Source organism: Globicephala melas, chromosome 1, assembly GCF_963455315.2.
Source record: "Globicephala melas chromosome 1, mGloMel1.2, whole genome shotgun sequence".
NCBI classification, from domain to species: Eukaryota; Metazoa; Chordata; class Mammalia; order Artiodactyla; family Delphinidae; genus Globicephala; species Globicephala melas.
In genome coordinates, this window is record NC_083314.1 from 105,003,389 (window position 1) to 105,011,587 (window position 8,199).

Here is an 8,199-nt window from a genome sequence, read left to right on the forward strand (position 1 = left end):
TCTAAATGTAAGTGTCTATTATCAGCATTTTAATGTGTAAAAATATAAAACCAGTGTTGTGGTTTATTCACACATGCTGTATGATCAGGCCACTCAAGACGGCTGTTCTCTTGTTCTCTGTACATCCTCTGCTCGACCACTGCCTGCTTCACTTACGGCCCACTCACGTGACTGACCTTCCTGCATGCTGACCCCAGGCCCCAGCTACTGATTGTTTTTGTAATCAGTATTTCATATAACTTAAAAAAAATGTTTTATTATTTCCAAATTTGTTTTATCTTTATTGAAGTATAGTTGATTTACAATGTTGTGTTAGCTTCAGGTGTACAGCATGTTCTAGCTTTAGATCAGAATTCTCCACTATGCTTATCAAAGGGGTGGTGAGGGGCACGCCCCTCTGCTGGTTTCCCTGGTAACTGATGAGCCAATCGGTCATCAATTCCCCCTATAACTGATAATCATCCCTTCGCAGCCGAAGGCTACCTCCCAGTCTGCCGCACACAATGGGGTGTCGCTCCAGGACCTTGCTTTCAGACATGTAAACTCCCCCATCCTTTAAACCACTGATGTCGATGTCGCTGATCCTGGGCTCTTTCTTCTTGAAGCTGGGCAAGTACAAACCTTGTAGGCCTGTGGGGTGCAGCCCAACACGTGAGTTCCAGAAATATTTATTGAACATCTGCTATGTTTCAAGCCCTGTTTTAAGTGCTAGGGACATATGTTAGTGGAAAAAACACACAGAGATATCTATTCTCAAGGAAGATACAGTCCAGAAGGGTGCGTAGGAAAGAGATGATTGTCTTTTAAGATGTCTCTTAATAAATGTAAGTTTTAAAAATTATGTAGTATTTTGGAAAGAGATAAGTGTTAGTTTAAATTTTTAAATGACAACAGAGTAGGGTAAGGAGAATCAAGGTCCTTGACGGACAGATTGCAGAACTAAAAAGGCTGGATTGAGTGCTGTCCAGCTTATTTCCATTTTGAGCCCAGGCCCAATGAGAGTAAACAGGTGACCACACATGTTCTTTAAGGCTAATTTGCAAAACCTGCAGACCAGGGAGGAAAGCTGAAAAGAGCAGCTAAGTATATTGATCACATCTATTCTAAATAAGGGCAATTTCCTGTGGGCCCTCATTGCATTCTCATTAGGAGCTGCTTTGGGACCAGTCCCCACATACATGCTGCTTGTTGAACCACTGTTCAGAGTCAGAAGTACTTTGTCTCTGCTGCTATTTATCCATTTGCATTCTGACAGACCAGCAACTCCTCACACCTTTGGCCCACACTTTCCCACCTTCCCTTTTCAAAGGATAAGAAAGGGAAAGGCTCATTTCAGCCTCTGAAAAAGTTCCTTGACCACCTCCCATGGCTAAAGCCCCTCTTTGATGAGGGTTGAAGTTCTGTGCCTCTTACTCTCAGAACATCTCAGTCCTTATATCTGTGGTAGCTCATTGATAAAGCTGTGCTCCAGATTCTTTCCTAACCATGCTTTTCAAATCTATGCAAATCAGCGCTTAATCGTGTGGTCTGAGATAAAGGATTCCTCTTCTCCCACATATCCCATTCATCTTCGTGGGTTTGCTTTTTAAAAGATCATAATGTGAGCTGACTGGCTTACATTTTCCCTTTTAAGAAGTAAAAGCAATGGCTAAAAATACTTCAGAGTTATTAAATAAAATTAAGTGAATGCTATAACTTGCCCATTCCCCCAAACAGCAGAAATCAGTTCCTTTCAAGGGAACTCAAAACAAAAGCATAACCTTGACATGATGCTTTAGAGTTCGGTTCAAGCTTGATCAAACATATACTACCTCTCATAGTGGAAAACACCCGTCTAGTCCCTCAAGGTCAGACATTCAGGACCTGTATTGCTGTCAACACCATCCAATACTTATCAGACCTGAGCTCAGAGCTATGCAATTCTGCATAGCTATGATGCATTCCTGATCGCTTCCTTTTTATATCTACCCTGAACCTAGCGCTGGGTGCACACAGGTGGTGCTACTACAACCTGGGGGCAGGACTGCCTCGCTGGGTCCATGGAGGAGGGGCAGCCGACAGTGGGCACACCAGCCAAAGTGGGGGCGGGGAGGGTGGTGAGAAATACCCCAGCTTCTCCCTTCCTCTTGCCCGCTGGTCTTCTACCAGTTCCTCCCAACGACTGAATTTAGCAGCTAGAAGGCAAGGGAGACTGGGAAATATACGTCCCTACCTTGAAGGGCTGCACAGAGAAGGACCAATCTTGAATCTAAGCGCAAACACGCACTGTGCAAAAGTCAACAACGTGGTGGTAAATAAGCTGCAAATATGGCAACGGGCGGGGTGGGGTGGGGGAAGGAGAGGCTGAAAGTTCTACTGTAGCCACTGATTCGAGAGGAGTAGGTGGCACACAAAGACTCTCTTCTCATCCCTAGCAAAAGTGATTATCAAATACTTTAAAGCGTTTTTAGGAAAGTGAGGAAGAGTGTCATAATGGACTAAAATCCAGGAAGTTCCAAGGAAGTATTAAAGAATAACGCACGCTTGGTTTGCAAAATAGAAGATCTAGAAGCAGAACAGAACTAACTGCTTGTGGATACAACTCATCATAATAAAGCTGGTCTAGAAGGTTGGAGACTAAAAGCAGCAACCGACTGAGGAGGAGTTCCCAAATTAGGACAGAGTCAGCCCCGGCTCCACAGAGGGTGGAAGGATATACGTCAGGACCCCCACGCGTCTTGCTCCGGCACTGCAGAGGGCACTTCCCAGGCTGCCATTATGCAAGGCCTTCCCATCCCTGGGGTGAGTAACCATCATTTAGTCATTCATTCCACAGACATTTCTTGAACCCCTGCAATGTACCAGGCACTATCCTAAGCACTGCAGAGAAAAAAGCAGACAAATAACAGGAGCACCCCAAGCCTTAATGGGAGTCAGATCAATACAGTCCACCCTATATGGAGGGAGGGAGGGGTGTTCCTGGCAGGGTGTGGTCAGAGAGGACCCTCCATCCCTACTTCCTGGGTTACTCCTCATCCTGGTACACACATTTATGGCAGTTAAACATGCAACAGGGGGCTTCCCTGGTGGCGCAGTGGTTGAGAGTCCGCCTGCCGATGCAGGGGACACGGGTTCATGCCCCGGTCCGGGAAGATCCCACATGCCGCGGAGCGGCTGGGCCCGTGAGCCATGGCCGCTGAGCCTGTGTGTCCGGAGCCTGTGCTCCGCAACGGGAGAGGCCACAGCTGTGAGAGGCCCGCGTACCGCAAAAAACAAAAACAAAAACAAACAAACAAAAAAAACATGCAACAGGGACACATCTGTGTCATTAATAGAGATACTACTATAAAGAACAATATTTCCTCCTGGGTTCTAGTTTATTCAGTTTAATTCAACAGACGTTTATTGTGTGCCAATTCTACGCCTAGAACTGGAGCTACAGAGACAAACATTTTCTTCAAAAAGCATTGCTCCTGCCCTCAGCAAAGTAGGAATGGCAGATCCATGCCGTTTCAGTCCAGAAATTGCTGCCAGAGACCTGAGTCCTCTGCAGGTTCATGCAGAGGGTGGGAAGTGATTTCCCCACCAGCTCAGAGTGGTGGTGACACTGGTCAGTGCAACGTGAAGCTGACCTGTGCGGGTTCTGCAGCCCTTGCGTCACTACGTCTGAGGGCTGATTTTCAAGAAGGGAAAGCCTTTTTGACTTTGCCTCATAAAAAGAAGTCCAGAGCTCTCTTCAGCAGCACGTACGGTAAAATTAGAGAGATACAGAGAAGATTAGCATGGCCACTATGTAAGAATAACGTGCAAATTCAAACAAAGCGTTTCATAGTTTTGTAACTAGGTGGAGCACAGAGGATTTTTAGGGCAGTGAAACACTCTGTATGATACCATAATAATGGATACATGGCATTATACACTTGTCCAATCCCACGGAATGTACAGCATCAGGAAAGCACTGTAATGTAAACTATGGACTCTGGGTGATAACGTCACTGTGGATTCACCTACTCCAACAAATGTCCACTCTGGTGGGGCATGTTGATCACGGTGGAGGCTGGGGGTGGGAGCAGGGGGCTTATGGGAAATCTCTGTACCTGCTGCTCAATTTTGCTGTGAACCTAAAACTGCTCTTTAAAAAAAGTCTTAATTAAAAAAAAAAAAAAGGACTAAAAACAAACAAACTAAAAAAGAAGGTCAGGCAGCTGAGTAAACTCCCTGGAACAGCCAGCCAGCCAGAGACAGACAGGCTCCTGAACTGCTCTGCAGGGGCCTGAGGAAGTTGGAACAGTTCCACATGGGGCGGTGGCGGGGGGTCCTCTCCTAGTCCAGCTCTGTCTCCCCATCTGGCAGGGGCAGGGAGTGCAGGCCAGTATACTGTAGTCTAGTTCTCTCCTCTTACACTAATGCTTTACAAAAAGCACTCGAGTAATTTAACTTAGTCCAATCTTTTTCTTTTTCTTTTTTTTTTTTTTTGCGGTACGCGGGCCTGTCACTGTTGTGGCCTCTCCCGTTGCGGAGCACAGGCTCCGGACGCGCAGGCTCAGCGGCCATGGCTCACGGGCCCAGCCGCTCCGCGGCATGTGGGATCTTCCCGGACCGGGGCATGAACCCGTGTCCCCTGCATCGGCAGGCGGACTCTCAACCACTGCGCCACCAGGGAAGTCCAACTTAGTCCAATCTTATCATTTACTTTCTGATTTATTAATAAGTAGGGGAAAATATATCTGAACAAATTTCTTTTTTTTTTTTTTTTTAGAATGTGAGCACATTATCTATATTCTCTGCATTCCTAGTTTTCAAATCACTGGTACATTTTATTTTATTTTAATAAATTTATTTATTCATTTATTTATTTATTTACCTCTGGCCGCCCTGGGTCTTCGACGCAGTGTGTGGGTCTCCCATGGCAGTGGCCTCCCCCGTAGCGGAGCACAGGCTCCAGGTGCATGGGCCCCAGCAGCCGTGGCTCGCAGGCTTCAGAGCGCAGGCTCAGTAGTTGTGGTCCACGGGGCCCAGCTGCCCCGCAGTGTGTGGGATCTTCCCGGACCAGGGCTCGAACCCGTGTCCCCTGCATTGGCAGGGGGACCCTCAACGACTGCGCCACCAGGGAAGTTCCTAAGCAAATTTCTTATATTGTAACTGTTTTGTTTTTTACACATTTCTAAATTTTTTTTTTTAAGTGCCTTCCTCTGTAGTTTTGATTGGCATTTCTCTAATGATTAGTGATGTTGAGCATCCTTTCATGTGTTTGCTGGCAATCTGTATAAGTTCTTTGGGGAAATGTCTATTTAGGTCTTCTGCCCATTTTTGGATTGGGTTGTTTGTTTCTTTTGTTATTGAGCTGCATGAGCTGCTTGTATATTTTGGAGTTTAATCCTTTGTCAATTGCTTCATTTGCAAATATTTTCTCCCATTCTGAGGGTTGTCTTTTTGGCTTGTTTATGGTTTCCTTTGCTATGCAAAAGCTTTTAAGTTTCATTAGGTCCCATTTGTTTATTTTTGTTTTTATTTCCATTACTCAAGGAAGTGGGTCAAAAAGGATCTTGCTGTGATTTATGTTATAGAGTGTTCTTCCTATGTTTTCCTCTAAGAGTTTTATAGTTTCTGGCCGTACATTTAGGTTTAATCCATTTTGAGTTTAGTTTTGTGTATGGTGTTAGGAAGTGTTCTAATTTCATGCTTTTACATGTAGCTGTCCAGTTTTCCCAGCACCACTTATTGAAGAGGCTGTCTTTTCTTCATTGTATATTCTTGCCTCCTTTATCAAAGATAAGGTGACCATATGTGTGTGGGTTTCTCTCTGGCTTTCTATCCTGTTCCACTGATCTATATTTCTGCTTTTGTGCCAGTACCATACTGTCTTGTTTACTGTAACTTTGTAGTATAGTCTCAAGTCAGGGAACCTGATTCCTCCAGCTCCATTTTTCTTTCTCAAGTTTGCTTTGGCTATTAGGGGTCTTTTGTGTTTCCATACAAATCGTGAAATTTTTTGTTCTAGTTCTGTGAAAAATGCCTGTGGTAGTTGATAGGGATTGCATTGCATCTGTAGATTACTTTGGGTAGTAGAGTCATTTTCACAGTGTTGATTCTTCCAATCCAAGAACATGGTATATCTCTCCATCTGTTTGTATCATCTTTAATTTCTTTCATCAGTGTCTTATAGTTTTCTGCATACAGGTCTTTTGTCTCCTTAGGTAGGTTTATTCCTAGGTATTTTATTCTTTTTGTTGCAGTGGTAAATGAGAGTGTTTCCTTAATTTCTCTTTCAGATTTTTCATCAATAGTGTATAGGAATGCAGGAGATTTCTGTGTATTAATTTTGTATCCTGCTACTCTACCAAATTCATTCATTAGCTCTAGTAGTCTTCTGGTAGCATCTTTAGGATTCTCTGTGTATAATATCATTTCATCTGCAAACAGTGACGGTTTTACTTCTTCTTTTCCATTTTGGATTCCTTTTATTGCTTTTTCTTTTCTGATTGCCGTGGCTAAAACTTCCAAAACCATGTTGAATAATAGCAGTGAAAGCAGGCAAACTTGTCTTGTTCCTAATCTTAGAGGAAATGGTTTAGTTTTTCACCATTGAGAATGATGCTGGCTGTGGGTTTGTCATATATGGCCTTTATTATGTTGAGGTAGTTTCCCTCTATGCCTAGTTTCTAGAGAGTTTTTATCATAAATGGGTTTTGAATTTTGTCAAAAGATTTTTCTGCATCTATTGAGATTATCGTATGGTTTTTATCCTTCAGTTTGTTAATATGGTGTATCACATTGATTGATTGATTTGCGTATATTGAAGAATCCTTGCATTCCTGGGATAAATCTCACTTGATCATGGTGTATGATCCTCTTAATGTGCTGTTAGATTCTGTTTGCTAGTATTTTGTTGAGGATTTTTGCATCTATGTTCATCAATGATATTGGCCTGAAGTTTTCTTTTTTGGTGACATCTTTGTCTGTTTTTGGTATCAGGGTGATGGTAACCTCGTAGAATGAATTTGGGAGTGTTCCTCCCTCTGCTATATTTTGGAAGAGTTTGAGAAGGATAGGTGTTAGCTCTTCTCTAAATGTTTGATAGTATTCGCCTGTGAAGCCATCTGGTCCTGGGCTTTCGTTTGTTGGAAGATTTTTAATCACAGTTTCAATTTCAGTGCTTGTGACTGGTCTCTTTATATTTTCTATTTCTTCCTGGTTCAATCTCAGAAGGTTGTGCTTTTCTAAGGATTTGTCCATTTCTTTCAGGTTGTCCATTTTATTGGCATAGAATTGCTTGTAGTAATCTCTCATGATTCTTTGTATTTCTGCAGTGTCAGTTGTTACTTCTCCTTTTTCATTTCTAAATCTCTTGATTTGAGTCTTCTCCTTTTTTTTTCTTGATGAGGCTGATTAATGGTTTATCAATTTTGTTTATCTTCTAAAAGAACCAGCTTTTAGTTTTATTGATCTTTACATTGTTTCCTTCATTTCTTTTTCATTTATTTCTGATATGATCTTTATGATATCTTTCCTTCTGCTAACTTTGGGGGGTTTTTTTGTTCTTCTTTCTCCAACTGCTTTTGGTGTAAGGTTAGGTGGTTTAGCTGAGATTTTTCTTGTTTCTTGAGGTAGGATTGTATTGCTATAAACTTCTCTCTTAGAAGAAGGGAAGTTTTTGCTGCATCCCATAGGTTTTGGGTCATCGTGTTTTCATTGTCATTTGTTTCTAGTTTTTTTAAAATTTCCTCTTTGATTTCTTCAGTGATCTCTTGGTTATTTAGTAGTGTATTGTTCAGCCTCTATGTGTTTGTATTTTTTACAGTGTTTTTTCCTGTAATTGATATCTACTCTCATAGCATTGTGGTCGGAAAAGGTACTTGATACAATTTCAATTTTCTTAAATTTACCAAGGCTTGATTTGGTACACAAGATATGATCTATCCTTGAGAATGTTCCATGAACACTTGAGAAGAAAGTGTATTCTGTTGTTTTTGGATTGAATGTCCTATAAATATCAATTAAGTCCATCTTGTTTAATGTGTCATTTAAAGCTTGTGTTTCCTTATTAATTTTCTGTTTGGATGATCTGTCTATTGGTGTAAGTGAGGTGTTAATGTCCCCCTCTATTATTGTGTTACAGTTGATTTCCTTTTTTATAGCTGTTATCAGTTGCCTTATGTATTGAGGTGCTCCTGTGTTGGGTGCATATATATTTATAATTGTTATATCTTCTTCTTGGAT

At 42.1% G+C, this 8,199-nt stretch overlaps 1 non-coding gene across 1 annotated transcript; it reads left to right on the forward strand.

Moving 5' to 3' along the window:
* Positions 1–3,706: 3,706 nt before the first annotated feature.
* LOC115859967 (U6 spliceosomal RNA) lies at positions 3,707–3,815 on the forward strand. The gene has a single exon (XR_004042284.1). It is a non-coding gene; the product is annotated as a U6 spliceosomal RNA (small nuclear RNA).
* The last annotated feature ends 4,384 nt before the right edge of the window (positions 3,816–8,199 follow it).